The 19,964-nt window shown below is 52.9% G+C and overlaps 1 protein-coding gene across 6 annotated transcripts in view; it reads left to right on the forward strand.

The window, feature by feature from the left end:
- MIDEAS (mitotic deacetylase associated SANT domain protein) overlaps positions 1–19,964 on the forward strand; it is a 65,072-nt gene that overhangs the window by 13,553 nt on the left and 31,555 nt on the right. For 2 of the 6 annotated variants that reach the window (XM_060095868.1, XM_060095872.1), the window contains exons 2-3: positions 8,897–9,011; positions 9,567–9,608. The exons of 1 other annotated variant lie outside the window; for it this stretch is intronic. The gene's annotated coding sequence lies outside the window, so the exon portion shown is untranslated. Of the gene's footprint in view, positions 1–8,896; positions 9,012–9,566; positions 9,609–12,338; positions 12,833–19,964 lie in introns of those variants that run through there. 3 more of the 6 variants (XM_060095869.1, XM_060095867.1, XM_060095870.1) reach the window with 3 other exon arrangements.

The following is a 19,964-nucleotide window of genomic DNA, read 5'->3' on the forward strand; positions in this document are numbered from 1 at the left end:
GAGGCACTGAGGCTCTAAGATGGAAAGCGCTGTTCAGCCGAGTGACCGTCAGGACAGGCTGTGGCTCTTTCTGTTGGAGGAAGAGGGGCGCCCACCTGACAATGACTGCAGGATGCAGCAGGAGCCCCAGAGCAGGCACTTGGGGTCTCAGTTTGTCTATAAAATGAGACGCTTACACCACATGTGGTTCTTTCCTGCTCAGAAATTCCCCAAGCCTGTGAACGGAGCCTGGCAGGTGGTGTCTTTACGGTGCCTCACGGTGGGACCTGTGTTACCTCACAAGCACCTTCCTGGTGTGGAATAGTTATCCAGGGTCTGCATGCCACCTAGAGAGAGCTGTGGAGGAGCATATTTCCCACCATACCTGATGAGGTGGACTTTCTTTCTGAAGAGATTTTCTTTCTCAAAGTTGAACCCACACATGCATGGGCCTACTGGACCGCTGGTGACTGCATCGCCTCTGTTGTTTGCAAAATATGTTTCCAGACCTGGAATCACATCGCATTTCTAAGATCTCTTTTAGGAACCCATTGAAGTGTGTCTTTGTTCTTGGCCCTTGGAAGATCAACTCAGAGGAAACTTGAGTGGTGGGGTGGGTTTGATGTCCTAGGGAGGTGTTGGCCCGTTTTGGGAGGGATCTGTTTTGGGATCTGCCTTTGTTTCTGCCTCCAGGGGGCCTGCTCCCTCCTCCTGTCCAGCTCAGTCCTCCACCCTCCTACTCACATCTCTGTCCTCCGTCCTCATCCCTCCCCAGCAAATCAATGGAGCTACCTCCGAGCCATCCTACCTTGCTTGGTAGGATTGGGAGGTGTCAGGAAAACTACTTTGGAAAAAGATAGTCCAGGGCTTCCCTGGTGGCGCAGTGGTTGAGAGTCCGCCTGCCGATGCAGGGGACATGGGTTCGTGCCCCGGTCTAGGAAGATCCCACATGCCACGGAGCGGCTAGGCCCATGAACCACGGCCGCTGAACCTGCGCGTCTGGAGCCTGTGCTCCACAATGGGAGAGGCCACAACAGTGAGAGGCCCGCATACCGCAAAAAAAAAAAAAAAAAAAAAGTTAATTTCCTTTTACGTACTAGTATTACTCTTGGGAATTTATTCTAAGGAAATAATTCTAGAAAGGAAAAGAGCTATACGCACAAAGATATTTATAGCAACGTTGTTTAAAATAGCAAAAAACTGTAAACAGCCTGAGTGTTCCACATGGCTATATAATTTGTGATACCTAGACTCAGTGGAATATTGTGCCACTGTTAAATTAATATGAAGATGATATTAATTCATGCGGAAGTGCCGAAGAATTTTGGTGAAAAAGTGGCTTCTGTTTTAACAGGCAAATTGCACATACACTTGATGAGTGCATAAAAACTGATTATATTGGCTATGGTATAAATTGGCATAAGGTAAATACAAGATTTAGGTGAAGTGGTTATGAGTGGAGTATTTGTGTTTGAAATTGCTTTACATATATACTTTTATATAATACTTTAATATATATTATATAATATATATTAATATACTTGAATATATTATACCTTTATAACATTTCTATTATACATTAGTATACTTTAATATATACTATACTTATATAATAAATACATGTATATATTTATATATTATATACTGTTTTTAAAAAAAGACCTTAACTTATCAACATCTTTGGATCTGGGTGGGAAGGAGGCCAGGGGGAGGAACTCCAAGCCCCCCATCTGTTACCACCTGAAAGAAGGAACTGCTGTGTCTTATCAGCCCCCTGCACTGCAGGGGCTGGAGAGTTCAGATTGGCTGAGCCTGACTTCATAGGCTGGCTAACTATATAACTTCGGGGCTCCCAGTGGACTCGGCCTGGTGCAGGCGACCCCCAAGTGGCCTCAGAGCCCCAGATGATTGTTTGCACCTGGGTTTCTAGGGAACCAGCCCAGTGAGTACATGTGGCCCTGAGGCTCTGGTTCTAAGCCGCCCACTCACCTCGAGGCTGCTGGGTCCTGCTGGCCCAGCCGCAGCGGGAGGCAGATTCTCTATTCTGCAGTTCACACAGGCAGCGGGGAGGGTGTGCTTTGCAAAATGACCTCCTGCACAGTGTTGCACAGATTCATTATAGTATTGAAACTTAGAGTTGCCCTTTAGCCAGCCTCATGAAACCCCCCCACATTCATCCAGCCTACCTCTGGCTTGGCCTGCAGGGCCCTCTGACCCCTCCCATCTTGCCATGAGCTGTGCTGGGGCTTGCAGCTGCAAGTGTGGCCTGTGGCTGAGCAGCTGACTGTCTTCTGACCACCTTCTGACCACCTTGTATCTCTGGCGTCTCAGAACCTTGGGACACCTAGTGCACGGCCTTCTCACCCATCACTCCCCCTTTGGGTTGCCTCCCTGTGTGTAGCCTTTTTTTCTTAGTGGGGAACTTTCTTGTCACGTGGAGTGTCTGTTGGAGGGCCCATGATCATTCTTTCCCTGTGACTAGCACAGTCCAAGGCAGGAAATGGAGACTCCTTGTGTTGCTTGGCGTCCCGAAGTGGGTGGAGCTGGAGAGCCCTGGGCAGACCTCGAGCGGGCAGGTTGGAGCCTGCTGACACTGAAGCCACCGCGACAGAACGTGTGGAGAGATGGGTTATCGCAAGCACATATCCGCTAAAGCCAAATTCCAGGACTGTCAAAGGTTTGGAGTTTGTTGTTCCAGGATCAGACTGAAATAGGGCCTTGTGGCTGGCGGTTTGCCAGAGTCAGAGAGAAACTGGAGAGCGTGTTGGGCACAGGGCTTGCTTGGATACTCATGAAGGGTACTCAGGCCGGTTTCATGTCTTCCATGACACGCAGGCTTGTGCATGGGTTTGGAGGCAGGGGTGGGGAATATCCATGTGCTTTCCTAGAATATCGTGTTCATTCCTAGATGCCGTGGTCCCATCCCCACCCTCTACAGTGACCGCCAGCCAGCTCCAACGGGATCATTGCTGGTGGTGTATTAACTGACACAGAATCTAAGTAACATGCTGTCTTCCTGAGCAATAACTGGACCCAGCAATAACTGCTCGTCTCAGTTCCCTAATTTATAGACCACGTGCGTGCCCCAGGGTTGTCAGCAGCTCAGCTTCTTGAAGCTTGAAACACATTTCCATAGAAACAATGCTATAAATGGTAGTTGGGTTCCTAGGCTAGCCCACAAAGAGCCCTAGTGTCACCTACGAAGTTGCTGAAATAAGGTATTAGTAAAATTGAGAGCGCAAATGCAGCAGTAAGAGTTAGCACCCAGGACTTTGGAGGTTAAGTGGTGCGGGTTTATTTGTGTAACTTTGTTTCTTTGGTGGAGGTGTCTTTCAGAGCCCTTCCGACAAGGGAAGCTCTGGGGCCCTTCCCCTACCTACAGTCATAACCCCTCCTTTCCCAGTTTACATTCCTTCTTCCTTCCTCATCAAGCCAGGGCCCTGGGCCTACCTGCGCCCGGGACCAGGGCTGGGGTGTTTTTATTATGAGGAAATCCTGTTCAAAGCCCTTTACATCATCATCATCATCATCATCATCATCATCATTATTTAAACCATCTTGATCAAGTTCACATAATAAACATTACACCTTAGCAATTTGCATTGTTCAGAATTCTCTCCTGATTGCTGCTAATGTTCCTATGGAAGTTTTAACATAGTTGATAAGTCCACCTCTACTATTTTTTGTACCGATTTTGTCCCTTAACATGAGTTCATCAAATGGTTTCATCAGATTGTTTCCATGTGTCAGTCCTTTCCTATTTCATTCTGTTAACATACCATTCTGTAATCTGAATGGAGTTCCATTTGGGGGGGTGTCTATATATAGGTGCTATGAGCATCTTTTATAAAAACTCCTTGGTGGTGCTATTTTATTTTATAAATTTATTTATTTATTTATTTATTTGGCTGTGTTGGGTCTTCGTTTCTGTGCGAGGGCTTTCTCTAGTTGTGGTGAGCGGGGGCCACTCTTCATCGCGGTGTGCGGGCCTCTCACTATCTCGGCCTCTCTTGCTGCGGAGCACAGGCTCCAGACATGCAGGCTCAGTAGCTGTGGCTCATGGGCCCAGTTGCTCCGTGGCATGTGGGATCCTCCCAGACCAGGGCTCGAACCCACGTCCCCTGCATTGGCAGGCAGACTCTCAACCACTGCGCCACCAGGGAAGCCCGGTGGTGCTATTTTAAGTTGTTTTCGTGGGATCTGGTTCCCTGACCATAATTACCTGATCGAGTCTTAAACTCTTTTTTTTTTTTTTTGCGGTACGCGGGCCTCTCACTGTTGTGGCCTCTCCCGTTGCGGAGCACGGGCTCTGGACACGCAGGCTCAGCGGCCATGGCTCACGGGCCCAGCCGCTCCACGGCATGTGGGATTTTCCCGGACCGGGGCACGAACCCGTGTCCCCTGCATCCGCAGGCGGACTCACAACCACTGCGCCACCAGGGAAGCCCAAGTCTTAAACTCTTGCAACACAATGCAAATCACATTCTAGAAAGATTTGAACAGTTTATAGTGGTACAGCAATGTATGTGCAGCTGTTTCCTGATGACCCTGCCAACAGCTTTCTTGTTTATTTACTTATTGTCACGTTGACTCTGGCCATAATGGGCCCTTAATGGTGTTCTAATCTGCATATCTTAAATTGCTGCTGAGACTGTAATTTTTCCTCCTGATGAGTTACTGCTTGTCCTTCCTTATGTGTCAAACGGTGCTCATCTTCTGTGACTGCGGAGCCTCCCCACATACATGTATCTCCTTGAACCACTTTCCTGTTGGGAAGTGCAAAGTCCTGCCTTCCTCCCTCCCTCCCGGGCTGGGGCCCCGCCCCTTGAGTTGCACTAGCGCCTCTCCACACCTGCCTGGTTCACCACCTCAGACACTCCCTCCACCGCCTGCAGCCCTGGGAACTGGCTGGGACTGATGCTCTGGCCGGGGCCGGTTGAGGCTGGGAGGGACCAACAGTGGGGGCCCTGTGATGGAGGCAAAGGTGCCAGGCAGGGGCTTGCCTGAGTGGTTCTGAAATAGGTTCATGAAGTGACTTCCTTTGAGGGAGGCCGCGCTGGGAGATTCTGGGAAGAGCCACAGGCTGTGAGGGCTGGAGAGGGCACAGGAGTTCATCTGGTCTAAGGGTCACCCACTCAAAGGCCTGTGGGGAACAGGGGGGATCTCAATAACAGAGGCTGGCTGGGTGCAAGAAAACAGCGCAAATGAGATGAGAAACAATAGTGACCCGCGGCCTAGGAAGGGGTGGAATCTGTGGAAAGTTGGAATGTGTGCGTCCCATCCCAGTGCCATTCCCCTCCTGAAGCCACTCCCCTTGTGCTGCTACTTAGCTCCACCTTCGAGAAGGAGGGCCCAATGTGGCCAGTGTTCCAATTTTTTTCATGACAAACCAGAAATCCCGATTTTTAGCTTAAACTTCCTGATTTAAATAAATGGTGAAAATCAATTTAATTCAATTAAAATAAAATACATGAGATGGGTCAAATACAGTGTATCTGGGAATGAGAATGGCCTGTGAGCCTCCAATCTGTGACGCCTCATTATTTGACGTTTTTTCTGGGAAAATACAGGCCCAGGGAGGTATCCTCATATAGCCAAGAGAAGGACTCAGAGAGTCCAGAGGTCAAATACCATCTGTCTGACCTTGGAAGAGCTGTTTAACCTTTCCGAACCTCAGCTTCCTTATCTATAAAATGAGGATAATGGCTTCCTCTCAGGGCGCTGGGTGGACCCATTGGGCTCGCATCATGTCAAGCATTTAGTAGGTGCTCAGTAAATGTGTTGATAGGTCCCGCCTGGGGTCATCCAGAAAATTAGAGGAAGAACTAGGCTTAGAACGTCGCTTTCCTGACTCGCAGTCCAGAGCTTGTTCCACATCACATTGGCCTGCTTTCATGGGAATTTCCAGAGGTGTTTAGACACAGGGGTCCTTCTGGTCCCTGGGCAAATGCAGGTCACTTTATGAGCGCTTGCCTGACAGCTACTGAGCTCAGGTAATGGGGACTTAGCTCTGTGGACTTTGCCTTGCAGTCCCCAGAACCCAGGAGATCCAGTCTTAGTAGTAGTAGTAGTAGTAGTAGTAGTAGTAGTAGTAGTAGTAGTAGTAGTAGTAGTAGTAGTAGTAGTAATACCATACAGGGAATTCCCTGGCGGTCCAGTGGTTAGGACCCGGTGCTTTCACTGCCCGGGCCTTGGTTCGATCCCTGGTCGAGGAACTAAGATCCCGCAAGCTGTGTGGCATGGCCAAAAATAATAATAATACCATACACCACTGAACCTAAGAAGCCAATTATTATAAAATGACCATTATTTTATTTACAACTATGAAAAAGAAAATGCTGCTAATTAAACCTTGATGTGCTATCAATTGTAAGATGCATCCTGACTTCAGAGATATTAAAATGTGCATCTTAGAATGGAAGAAACAGAATAGTAATAAAAGTAGTGATAATAATACTTACATTTTATTGCCTATCTCAGAATTCCAGATGTTATTTGTGCATTTATCAACAAGCACTTACTAAGCACCCAGCATGTGCAGGCACTGTGTAGGCACCAGGGATACAAGGTGACTAAGATCTAGGCTGTGCCCTTCAGAAGCTCTGAACCTAGTAGGGAGATGGTGCAGGAAGCAGCTGTAGAGCAAGGTGTAGGGGATGGAGTCAAGATAAACAGACCGTGCCATGGGAGTTAGGAGAGAGAGTGGCTGGTCTGATCCTTAGGGACAGAGACCAAGACAGTTCGGGGTGCCTGGGATTGATTTAAGTTCTCCCAGGAGGCAGGAAGTGAGGGAAGCAGATTTGGGCTGGGGGAGAAGCTAAGCAAGGAGGGATGTGTTGCAGCTGGAGCTAGCTTCAGCCAGATGCCACAGGGAGCCCTGCAATAGGAACTGCATCACCACAGATTTGATCCCACCTTTCTTTTGGACCCACCCCTCTCCACCCCCACCCCCCTTGTCAATCATTGGCTGCAGTGCTCTCTCCTAGCAAAGGCTCCCTTTGAGAAGGGGGCAGCTGTGAGCCCTTAGCAGTCAACACTCACAGTAGCTCGGAGTCAATACTCGCAGCAGCTGCACTCACAGTGCACCAACCTGATTAAGGGGCTCTGGCAGGGCTCCAGCAGTGTACACTGCAGTGGCCGTGCTCTGCTTGGAGGAGTCAAGGAAGGCTTCCTGGAAGAGCTGCCATTAAGCTTAAGTCAGGACCAGGGTATGGCGGGTTTACCTGTGGATGAAAGTGGGGGGAGGAGGAGCACGTGTGAGAAAGCAGGCATCTTGGGGAACTTCAGGTGGTTAGGCTATGTGGGCCTGGGGCTGGGAAGTAGGGCAGGGCCAGATCATTCCAGAACTGCAAGTGCCTAACAGTCTGGCTAACAGTCTCAACTTTTTGCAGTAGATGATGGGAGGTATTGAAAAGGGATGTGATCACTCTGATGGCAGTGTGGGTGATAGGTGTGCAAGACTAGAAGATCAGTTAGGAGATGAGAAAAAATGGGAGTCAATACTTAGGAAGACTTAACGTATGCCAGGCACTGTTTTAAGCTCTTATCATCCCCATCTTGCACATGAGAAAACCAAGTGGTTAAGAAACTTGCTCAAGGTCATCAAGCTAGTGTGAGCCAAGAATTGGACTCAGGTCTCAGCCTGTGCTCTTAACCTGGACATTCCCATGAATATGAATTTTGGCTTCTAGTCCAAGGCGCATCATTTGTATTTGTTTTCGTTTAAAAATAATGCCTTAAAGCATGCCCAGTGCACACGCTGGATCTCGGAGGGCCCGTTCCTCCTGGCCCACAAACACAAGGTAGGGAGGCTGAGCTCCAGAAATCAGATCGTGAAGGAGTCTGTTCTGGGGTTCTGCAGGGGACGTGGGACTGTGCTGAAACGAGGCCCTTGGGAAGCTGGCAGCTCTGGTTCTGTGAAGAAAAGGTGTTTCTGTCCCCGTGGCCCTGCCGGCCCACCCTCCGTGGTGGCCACACCTGTTTTGTCCTTCTCCCTATCCCCAGCCAGACGTCTCTCCTAGAGTGACAGCAGCAACTGGGGACATCTGCAGAAGTTCCCTCTCAGGCTTGACAAAGGCACTCAGAACCTGGCCCAGGCCTGCGAGAGAGGGAGGTGGAGGCGGGGGTAGGAGGGCCACGGGATGAGGACAGCTGTAGGCTGCTGCGGCAGGCACAGCCCTGCCCCGGAACAGGTGAGGTAACTGTGAACTCAGGCGGAGGGCCCCCTGGGTTTTCATGGGTAAAAGAGAAGACAGTGCAGGGACTTCTCAGCACACGGTGGCTTAACTTCACAGCTGGGGCTTTGAGCTCCCTGCTCCCTCAGAAAGGACGTGGCAAAAAAGGGGTGAAGAGAAGGCACAGGCATCAAAGGAGTGTCCCTATTCGGGCTGGGAGGGCGCACAGTGGAAGAGCTTGGAGGGAAGGACACAAAGAGCAGGGACTGGGCAGAAGCCTTGGAGAGACACCTGGATGGGACAGTCTCTCTGGGCAGAGCCCAGCATAGGGTCACCCTGAGGCTGATGGGGGTGGACCTGGGGTCCTTTCAGAGGAAAAAGAATCTTGACTGGACTAGGTTTTTGAAAGGGAGAAGCTAGTTTTGGGAGAAGGGGATATAGGGTAAAACAGTAAAAAAAAAAAAAAAAAAAATTGTAACCTCGTATAGGTACATAGCATGATAAAGCAGTTTTCTTGTCCTTGTGATTCTCCAAAGTCCCAAGAAAGTAGGCATTCTTTTATTGTTTGTGTAGCAAATACTTACAGTACATCTCCTAGGGAGCCAAAATGCAGGACTTGGAGAAGGTAAGTGTCAACTTTCCTAAGATCACACAGTGGGTTGGCTTTAGTTAGGCGGGACCCAAACTCAGTCCTGGTTCCCTGTTCTTTCTACAACCTTGTCTTTCTTCTGTTTTAACTGCAGGTAATGAGGTCCTAGAGGTAGTACCTTTATTCTGAAAAGGGAAATGACAACAGGGACACAAGGAACATAAGGGACATAAGGAACCCAGCATTGTGGACTTGGGATTTCCTCAAAGGTATTTGTACCCCCTATTCCCCCACATTCCCGTAAAGGTTAGTTATTCACTTAAACACACCATGTGTGCTGGCCTCGATGGAAAGTCCTGACAGAGAAAGGACAATGGAAAAAGGACAGGAAAGCAGGCATGGGGTTTGGGGTGAAGAAAACTCCTCTTTTAAATCGTGAATGATGGAAGCAGAAAGCTAGAGGCAGGTGGATGGGTGGTGAGAACCTGGCTTCCTTGGAAGCTTTGGTTTTTTTTTCTCTTAATAATATCCCAGCTTTATTGGGATGTAATTCACATACCACAGAATTCACCCTTGGAAGCTTCTTAATGGTCTCAAGTTGTCCCAGAAGTGGATGCTGACGATGACCACTCAGGGCAGGGAGGCATCACTCTGAGCGGAGTCCAGAGAGCTGATGCCATTCTAGGAAGCCTCTCTAATGCCATATTCTACTGTCACTGGGACCCAGAGTTTGAAATCCTGTCTAGGCGCTCTGCTTCGTGGAGTGTCTCTCAGCAGATGCACTCCCTGGGAACTGGAGCTCTGTACCTCTCTCTTTTCTGCAGTTTGTAAAGAAGTTTGCTGGTGGAGAAAAGTCTGCTGTATGGGTAAGGTCCCTGGAACACCTTTTTTTTTTTCTTACCCAAAGGGCACCCTTCTTAGCTGCCTCTGTAGGAAGGGCTGGAGCTTCTAAAACCAAAACTTTCACTTCACATGTCAGTGATTCTGCACTGTCATATCTGCAGCAAAACTGACCTCCAGGGCTTTCCCGGAAGAGCTGCAGCTTTCTTTACGCATCCTCAGCTGCCTGCCTTTGGGAGGGAGACTTCTCCTGCCAGGCAGGGGCCATCTGGGACAGTCTTGGGCCCTCCTCCCCTACACATGCACATGCCGTTTCTCCTCCCTCTCTTCCTTTGTGAGCATGAGCTGCTCCGAGATGAGCAGGGCTGTTCCAGGTCACTGACTTCTGTTTCTCATGCATCCCGCCACCTACTTCTGCTCCCTGTGCTGCTTCCTGGGCCTGGCCCAGCATCCCGGCGTGGGACAGAGAGGAAGTCCTGGCGGGACAAGGCTGAGGAGTGCCCTTTGGAGCGGCTCCCACTTGTTCCCTGGAGGCTAGGCTCTGGCTTCATGGTGGCAGGCTCTTCCAGAAATGTGCTCCCCAGCCAGGGTTCTGCTGGGTGGGGAACATCCCTGGGCTTGTCTACACTGGCTATCGGGGGACTTGCTCTGGACTGGCTCGAGGCCAGCTCTGGGGGCCAGGCCCAAGGGTGAGGTCGGGATGGCTGCAGGTTTGCAGAGGAGTGAGCACTGCAGACCAGGCGGCTTTGCTTTTGCTTCCCTCACTTGGACGAGGTGTCAGTGGGAAGGAAAAAAATCAGACAAATGGAAAAAACAAAAAGGTTTTACACAGAACCTCTGCCAGGAGTCCTGAGAGTCCAGCCTCTACTTGGGGGCCAGCAGGCCTGAGCGTCCCAGTCCCTCAATTGCTCACTGCCTTCCTCTAGGGGAGATGGGAAGAGGAACAGAGAGATGACAGACTACTGGCTTGCCTTGTGGTCTTGTGCAAGTCACTCAACCTTTCTGAACCTCAATGTCTGCATCCATAAAATGAGCGGGATGAAACTCTCTCACACACAGGCTTGTTCAGTAGGCTGTGTGTGGGGACATCTTCTGAGAATTGTCAGGAACAATACTGTCAGAGCAGATGCTAAATCCGAGAGCCTGGGCTTTTCTTTGTTGGAGGTCGTTTCCCTGGCTCCTCCATTCTTTTTTTTTTTTTTTTTTTTTTTTTTTTGCGGTACGCGGGCCTCTCATTGTTGTGGCCTCTCCCGTTGCGGAGCACAGGCTCCGGACGTGCAGGCTCAGCGGCCATGGCTCACGGGCCCAGCCGCTCCGTGGCACGTGGGATCTTCCCGGACCGGGGCACGAACCCGTGTCCCCTGCATCGGCAGGCGGACTCTCAACCACTGCGTCACCAGGGAAGCCCCATTCATTTTTTACAATCACAGAATCGTGGATTTTAAACTGGAAGGAATTTTAAAAGGTCATCCGGTCCAGTCCCCTGGCATAATTATCTTTATTTTGCAGATGAGACTGAGTTGTCATTACTGTGACATGTCTGTCATACCTTGGTGCAGATAAGCCCTTTTCCTCCTGGGTAAGGTGTGAGCTCCAGATGCACACAGGTGCCCCCGCCAGTGAAGGGATGGAAGAGGACAGGAAGGGCATGCCCCTTAGAAGCAAGTGTGGGGTTCTGAAGGCTTCTAGGCAGAAGGTACCAGTGTCATCTCTGTCATCCACTGGGGGCAGGGGGAGGGGCACGGTGGGGAAGGTCCTTGCCCTGCAGGTTCAGAGGGACCGTGAGAATCACATTCTGCTGCCCCTCCCCTTCCCCCTGAGAAAGCAAGGGATGCACCTGCTTCTCAGGACTGGCCACAGGGGAAAAGCAGCTGCCAGGACACGGTGTATTCTTCAGTGGTTTTTCCTTCAAAGAAGAATCTCCTTCTGACCCGTCTCCTTGGGGAAAAGAAAAACAAAAACAAAAACAAATGAAAGGAACTAGGAAAAAAGGGCTCCCTCCCCAGGACTTTCTCCTGGCCCTTGGAGCCTCATTGTATGTGGGGGCCAGCAAGAACCTCCTGAATAGCAGAAAGGTTTCCCATCTTCCTGCCAGTTAAGGAGGCATCAGGGGATGGTAGGGAAGGTAGGCGAAATATAGGCTTGCAGTCAAAAGCTGCCTAACTTGGGCCTCAGTTGCTAGAATTAAACCAAGGAGCTTTTCACACCTAAGTAATCAAGACATGGGTCTTTTATAGGGGCTGGGAGCAGTTTCTCAATAACCTTAACACCACTAGGATGTTGATAAGCCAAAAAGTGAAGCTTGGGGAGACTGTTAATGAAGTGCCTTGGAGAGGATTAAGCATGCTTTACCGTATCCAAAACGAGAGTTTTCTTTGTGGAAGAAAGAGACTTGTGTCCTCCCCAACATCACACACATACTTTCCTGGCAGGCCCGCTGGGTTTCCAAACATTTCGTCACCGTCTCGTCCTGACCTTGGTGTGAAAGGAACGATCCGCGTGGCCTGTTGGTTCTAGCAAAGCCATCGGGGGCGCCGGCCTGGGCTGGGGGAGGGTGGCGACTGACTTGGGAGTGGAGGTGAGGTCTGCTGGAAATCCCCAGCCTGGGCAGCCGCCGGAGGTTTAAAGACGCCTTCTCCGGCCTTATTTGGTCGCAGGAAGTGGGCGGCGCCGGGCCTGCTGGCTGAGAGGCAGACCCGAGACAGTTGTGCTGATGAAGTGGTAGAGCTGGTTCCTGCTCGCCGCCGTGCCGCGCGCGCCGGCCCGCCGCTGGGCGCTCCGCGCTCCCAGCCCCGAGTTGTGCAATCCTTTGTAGCACGCCAGAGAGTCCTCCTCCTTCGCTGTTGCCTCTCGCCCTCTCTCTCTCTCTCTCTCTTTTTTTCAAGCTGTGAGCTCAACCGATGAGTCAGAGCAGTGCAATCCTGACACTGCATCGCAGGACTGGGGGGTGACACGGAGGGAGGGAGAGCGATCGCGAGGCGGACACCACGGGCGCGGGGTGCACCGAGGCTCCTGTGCCGGGAGCGAGGGGTGACAGCCCGCGCGTCCCGCCCGGGCCCTGCCAGCAAACTTCCCGGCCTCGGGAGGCGCGAGCTGGCGGAAATTCTGCGAGCGTCGCGGGGAGGCGGCGGCGCCTGTTTGTTTTTAAAATCGGGAGTGTGTGCAGGCGGCTGGAGCCTGGGAGGCGACCGAAGGCGGCGGCCCGCGGCGGAAAGGGGACAGCCGATGCCGGAGCTCGGGTAGGAGCAGGGTAAGTGGGGCTGTTGGGCCGGCGGCCGAGGCCTGCACGCGGCTCGGCGCAGAGCCCGCCCTGGCTGCGGCGGCCAAGGGACCCCGGGCTGCGCGCAAGCAGTGGCGGCTGGGCGCGCGGGCTGCAGCTCTGCAGGCGCGGCCCGGAGCGGGGGCGCGGAGCCACGGGGGGCGCGGCGCGGCAACTTCTGCTGCCCGAGCGGCCGGGGTGGGGGGGGCGCGCGCTTGTGTACGTGCGTTTGCCGCCCCGCCGCCCGCCCCCTCGGCGGCCCGCACCCCCCGCCCGCAAGTGCCTGTGCAGCGCCAACCCGCCGTGTTTGTGCAGCTACGCAGCTCGCGCGCGGCCCCCGCCCACCCGGGCGCGGCCCCGGCAGGAAAACCCTCCCAAGCCACCCGGCCCGCGGCGGTAGCGGCGGCTCCTTCGCCTGAGCGAAACGTGGTGTCCGCCGGGACCGGCTTGCGTGACCGAGCCTGGGTCCGGGAGGTACGGGAGGGTCTCGCGAGCTGCGGGAACTTGGTGCGGGAGCCCTTTCCCCTTCCCGTGTGCACCCGAGAGCGGACGTGGAAACTGCACGCGCGCCCGGAGTTTGGGGGACAGAGGTGCAGGGGTGGCAGGGAACCGGGACCAGTGCAGTTGAGGCCTAAGCTGGAGCGTTTAGGGCGGGCGGACCGGCCTCACCCCGCGCACCCCGGCGCCGCCGGCTGCTGGCGCACCTCAGACCTGTCATCCTTCGCCCAACCCCTCACGCCCCGTGCAGCTGCGGCCTGCGGAGTTCTCCTGCCGCCTCACCTTGTGCTGCGTTTGGTGGTGCCTGTGAGGAACTCGGGAGCCCGGGGTTTTTTTTCCTGGAGCCTGCGTAAGGCCGGCTTGGTGGCGGTAGTCATACCCCCCTTACAACTCACACATCCAGGAGCGTGTGCACCAGGTTGCACCTCTAGGGCCCCCACGAGGCTTCTGGATAAGGGCCTGACGCTTTCAAGCCTCAGCCCCAAGGAAGCCTCAGGAAGGCAGACCTAGAGGAGATACCTGCCACTCTGAAGTGGGAGCCCCTGGGTATTGCAGCCCAGCCTCCAGAGTGAGCTGCTGCAAGGATGAAAGGGGAAGTTGCTCTCCCCCATTTAAAACTTTGTCGGTCACAACTTTAGTGGCTACTTCCTGCTTCCACCGTCCCACCTGGGACCTGTGTGCCAGCCTGTGCAGCCTCGCTCAGGGAACGGTGGGATGGGGGAGACCTGGCTGGCCTTGGGTGACTCTGGAGGCCGCCTAGGCACGTGGGTGCAGGGGATCCCTGTTTGCAGCTGTGGCTGGAGGGAGGGAAGGTCTAGCCTGCTCCAACAGGGGGAGCCTGGCCTGGTGGCAGGCTGGAGGTCTGGCCTCTCCTTGGCCCTGCATCTTCAGGATTGAGACTGGAGGCCTGATGGAAGTGGAAGAAACGCAGCTCTGAGAAGTCTCTTCTCTCTTGTGGGGCCCTGGCTAAGGGAAGGAAACCACTTGTCTTGCTCCAGAACCTCCTAGGGATGGTGTGCATGTGCCGCTTTAACATCAGAGAAATGCACCCTTTTCACAGGCTGTTAGATGGCTTCAGGATGAAGGGGAAAGGAGAAACCGTCCCTGGTTGGGAATTTGTGGATCCTCTTTTTCCTACGGCTCTGGACAGTGAATAATAGGGGTGTAAACACTCAGTTACTGTGATAAACTATCTCATTGTATGGCTCTGGCCCAGTCTCCACTCTAATTGGATTGGCCTCTGGCAGGTTACTCTGGTCTGAGTAGCTCCCAGAGGCCAGCGGGGTGAGGAACCTGGAGGGTTCCTCCCCCACCCCCCAACCATGCAGCTTGCTCTGGGACAACCTGACCACTGCCAGTGTGGTCTCTCCAAGCATCGGGAGGAACCCACACTCCTCCTGGCTCCGTCAGCCCCTCACCCCACCCTAGGAAAGAGTGCCCTGGAGTGCCCATGGGGATGAGAGTTCAACTTTTAAATGTGGGATTTAAAAATAGCTTGAGTGTTTAGCCCTGTGGGCTGCTGCTTTTAATAAATGGAGAAACAAAAAGGCAATATGCAGTTAACAGATTTCAGCTGAAGGCCTCCTGTGGCTGCAGAGCTCAGGGAAGGGGTGCGCAGTGGAACCAAGGCCTCTGGGCCCCTGAGTGGGAGAAGGATTGTCAGGGGGGTGCGCATGGAGCAGCGTAACCTGGAAGGGGAGTGGGTCCAGTCCAGGAATCTTTGGCATTGATAGCCCCTCTCCTGCGGTTGGGTCTCCCAGAAGGAAACCTTGCTCCTGGTGGAAGGGGGATGGCCACAAGTAGCTGGGAGATTCCTGCGTATCCTTCTAATCCTGTTTCAAATGTCACTTCTTTGGAGAAGCCTCAGCCTTCTTCTGAATACTCATTTCCACCTTATATAGTCATTTGTGCACATACTGTACTGTGGTGGTCAAATCATAAACTGGGAGCTAGAGTTCCTATACCTTCAAAGAGTCGAGGTGAGGATTTTGCAAGTTAGTACATATACATCAAATGTGGAAAGCACATTTCAGTATTATAGCTCTGCTCTAGCATACGCTCTGTATTGTTCCCACAGTGTCCGGCATCTAGTAGGTGTTTAGCATATGTTAGCTGAACAAATGAATGAAAGATCTCCATCCAGAAAACGTGGACTTAGCATGTGGTGGGCCCAGTGAGTCCTGCTGCGGGATTCATACTGTGCCATTGCTTTCAAAAGGGTTGGTCTATGTGTGAGTCTGATACTGGTGAACCCAGTCTCCTGGCACTGCCCTGTGGCTGGCCTTCTGGAGAGTATGTCCCAGTAATCCTGACCCCAATGGGACCTCAGGGTGAAAGAGTGTTGGAGCCTCCTGCCTGGGAATCTGCTAACCTGGGCATTTCCTTTGGCCAGGCCAATTGGCACCCTTCCTGTGTGTGCTCGAATTAGTATAGAAGCAGCCTGGGGGCTCCATTCTTCCCTGACACTTCACAGGCTGCAGGAAATGCAGCCAGGGGTCGTGTTCTATTGGAAGAGTTGCTTCTGCACAGGCAGGATATCTCTGGCTGTGTGGGGCTGAACTAAAGAAACTCTTCCAGCTGGGCTGGAGCTGGGTGGAGTGTGCTGAAATCCCCAGTTCTTACTTGTGGGATCTGCATTTGCATTCGAAGCAACATTCAGGATATCGTGAGACTGTGAGCTCACTTTATGAATCAGAAGCATTACAGCATAACTTCGGTGTTGGAAACTGCTCTTTGGAATCCAGATCACCCTCCCTCCACCCCCAACACACGCACACTTACAGGGGCTCTCACGGTCACACACTTGGGAACAATAACAGTTAGTGGGACATCAATTCAGATTCCAGAGCCATCAGGCAAAACTTGTGCACACCTACTTCCGTCCCCGCACTCAGAACACCATTCCTGGATGGTGTGTGGACAATAACCTGGGCAGTGACTCTGAAGGAAGCCTGGCAGGGGCATAGGAATGAGGCCTGGGCAGACCTGGGTTCATTCTTCAGCTTCTCCACTTGCTGTGTGGCTTTGAGCATTGCTTAACTTCCTGAGCCTCAGTTTCCCTACCTATAAAATGGGGATGGTAATAATTAGTCATAGGGTAGCTGCAAAGGTTAAACAAGATCACGCATGCAAAGTGACTGGCACACAGTAGGTACTCAACAGATGATGGCTAGCATTTCACTAGTTCCTACCAAGCCCAGCTCTTGTTTGCCTTTTGTTCCTTCCAGGGAAAAGGAAATGAAGGGTGTCCTGCTTGTGGTAGGAGGGTACCCTTCCAGGGCACTGGGCTTATGTAAATGAAGCTCATTTTCGAACTCCCTAGGCCCTGGGCAAAACTGTGTGATGCACTCCAGCCTAGACCAGCCCAGACCCTGCGGCCTGTGTACTTTTGCAAGGGATTCTGTCCCTGCAGCCGAGGGTTAAGGGCTCAGCTTACCAGAGATCCTATTGTGCTCTCAGGAACCTACTCGCCCAGGCCTCAGGCTGAACTGCTCAGGTGGGTGGGAGGAAGGCTGCTTTCTAAGCCAAGGACAAAATCTGCTTGTCTTCGCTTCACCTGAAGCCTCTCTGTGTGACCTCAATGGAGTTTGGGTGGAGCCTGGGGTGGGAGTTGCTCCTAAAAGCACTTTGGCTGTTTCACCAGGTAGCAAGGGTGGAGTGGGAGGGTGGGGGGAACACCAAGATATTATATAAGAAGAAAGTTAACACATGTCTGAAGAGAGCTGGGTTTTTGCAGGGATGAGGGTCGGGGGCTCCCTGCGGGACGCAACTTACTGGTTGTGGTTTTTGGGGACTGGTGGGGAGGAGAGGGGCTGGAGGCCTGAGCCGTCCAAGGCAGTGGTTCTTGATCTTGCTCTTCCTGGAACGGATCCTGGTGCTATGGCCAGCCGGGGAAGGTGCTCCCTGTTCCCTCTGCCTTTCTCTCCAGCCACAGGGAGCTTGTGGTGAGTGTTATTTTTTCCAGGCAATGCTTCTTCCTCTAGGAGTCTCGGGAAGGAGGGAGGGGAGCAGCCAGGGCAGGTTTGTCCCAGCTTGGAGAGAGGGAAGTACAACAGGCTTGCAGCCAGAAGGGGGTTCCCTCTGAGGCCACCCATCTTATCTGGGGAAATGGGGTCCAGAGAGGAAGGAAAACAGTGAGGGATTTTGATTCCCAGCTTTTTGCAGCAGCTGGGCAGACAAAGACCCCAAGCCAGCCTGCTGTTGCCAGAATTTGCCAGTTCCTGGGAGGGGAAGGCCCTGGAACTCAGAAGCGATCTCAGAAATGGCTTGAGTGATAACTCAAAATGCTGCGAGTGCAAGTAGTCTGGCCTTTCTCCCCCTTCCTCCTCCTCCCCCCAGCCTGCCCTGCAGCTCTTGGGGCGGATCTGGCTGGCCTCAGATCCTCCATCCCACCTGACCTGGCTTTGACCTCTTCAGCTGGCCCTGGGTCCTAGTTCTGGGCTCTCCAGCTCCCAGGATTTACCCAGAGCTGGAAAACACTTTGGGACATCTAGTCCTTCACTTTCAAATGGGGAAGCTGAGAGGCAGCGAGTTCCTTGAAGTTCCATAGACTGTCCCCACTTTCGCTTCACAGAGGAAAGGCTCCTGTGTCCTGCCCCTGGTCCCTGCCCCTCCCAGTTTCGAAACGGGGAAGGGCCGCTTCAGTGTAGGAAGAGCCCAGAGGAATACTGTCTCGGCCCCTGGGTGTGGCCCAGTCTTCAGCTGGCTCCATAGTTATTTGTCTGTTTGTGTGTGTGTGAGTTTTGTGGTTAGGACACTGGATCTGACTGAAAGCAGAAGTGCCCACGCTCTGTGGGCTGTGCAGCGTGCAGATTGGACTGTACGGGGACAGTCGGGAGAGGAAGGCAGGGGGCAGAGGCCCTTCTGCACGGTGGCTGCTGGTGCTCTTTTTGTCCTTGCACAGTGCTTGCACACTTGAGCGTAAACAGCCCTTCCAGGTTGCTAGCAGCTGCCTTTCCTTGCTGGCTTTGGGCAGAAGAGATACCAAAAATAACCAGGCGGGCACTTCTCCTTGTGGGAGTTTCACTGTGGTGGCCTCGGGGCAGGCTTACTTGCTCCCTGCAGGCCCCGGTGCCTCTGGCATCTTTGTTCAGACTTTCTGTGCCCACCCTCTCCCCAGCCTCCCTCAGGTGATGGCACTTTCCCTTTTATTTCTCTTAGAGGGAGCCCAGGAGGGTGGAGGCTCCACTATGGGCTTGGAAGCTCTGCCAGGTTTTATGTGGGGACTCCTGTCCCGCCATGTCCCTGCAGGCCCTGCTGGCGCAGCTGAGTTCTGGGGAGGCCTGTGCTGAGTGTGCTCCTCCTGGGTCCCTAGGCCAGATGCCTGCAGAGCCCAGCACTGTTGCTGGGATTCCTAGTTCCCTTGTCCTGTTCCTGTCTGGTCAGCCCTGCTCTCAGTCGGCTGTGGAACTGGAAGAGGGCATTTCATTCGCTTCCAGGTGTTGAAGACTAATAATGAATGACCTGCCCCTGCCCAGCAAGGGGGAAATGAAATCACATTTATCGAGCTCTTACTTTGTGCCAGGCACACTCACTCTCTCTCTCTCTCTCTCTCTCCCTCTCTCCCTCTCTCCCTCTCTCTCTCTCTCTCTCTATGTATATATATATATATATATATATATATATATATAACCCTCATTTAATCCCACAATAACTATGAGATGAAGATATTGTGCCCATTTACTGGTAGGGAAACTGAGGCCCACAGAGAGGCAAGTGATTGGAGAAGCCAGGACATATCCTGTTTGACCCCAAAGTCCTGTCTTTTTACCAGGCAGCTCCCACACTTCTCCTGGCTATTTTCATGTGCACAGGGAACAATGCTTTGACCCTAGGAATGAAGTGTTGATGGTAGGAATTCAGGCACCATTAGCTGGCTGATAGGGGAGATATTTTGGGCTGGGAAGGGTGGGGAAGACCCCTCTGAGGCCTCCCTCTCCAAACACTTTACAGGGTAGCGAGAATCCCAGCCTGAGCCACGGGGCCCTGCTGTGCAGGGCGATAGGCACATGGGAGTCCGCTGTGTGTGTGTGTTGCGGGGGATTGCTGGGGAGTCACTCGTGTGTGAGAGGAGTGGAAAAGTTTAGTTTAGCCCTCCCAGAAACCTTGCAAGCATCTCCATCTCCCCAAATATTTCAGCCTCCGTAGTCTGAGAACAGCTCTAGGACCATAGGCTGGAGTGGGTGGGATCTTGGGCCTCCCTTCCTGGCTGCTGGGTCTGACCCCAGGGCCCATCATGCCGGCTGGCTTGGCTCAGGTCCCAGAGAGCCTGGTTGGTGTGTACTCGGGGTTTGGGCTGGATGCTCTGCTGGTGCCCGGTGCCAAAGGCCTCTGGGTGTATTTCAGGAACAATAAAGAATAAATCAGCACAGAAGAGGGCCTGCAGCAGCTGCTCAGAGACTGGAGAAACGCAAGGAATGTGTGAGCATTTGGCCGAGGCCCTGGATCTTGACCAGGACCTGAGAAAGGCCGTGACACTGACTGGATGGCTGGACGAGGGGGGCAGGTGGCTGGCTCTCTGTTCCCGCTCTGCAGCCCATCTAGGAGGCCCCAGGCAGCCATGTTGAGAGCCACCCCACCTCTGCTGGCAGCAAGGTTTTCTTCTTCTTGGTCACTAGCAAGTATT

Source organism: Mesoplodon densirostris, chromosome 4 (genome assembly GCF_025265405.1).
Source record: "Mesoplodon densirostris isolate mMesDen1 chromosome 4, mMesDen1 primary haplotype, whole genome shotgun sequence".
Taxonomy (NCBI): domain Eukaryota; kingdom Metazoa; phylum Chordata; class Mammalia; order Artiodactyla; family Ziphiidae; genus Mesoplodon; species Mesoplodon densirostris.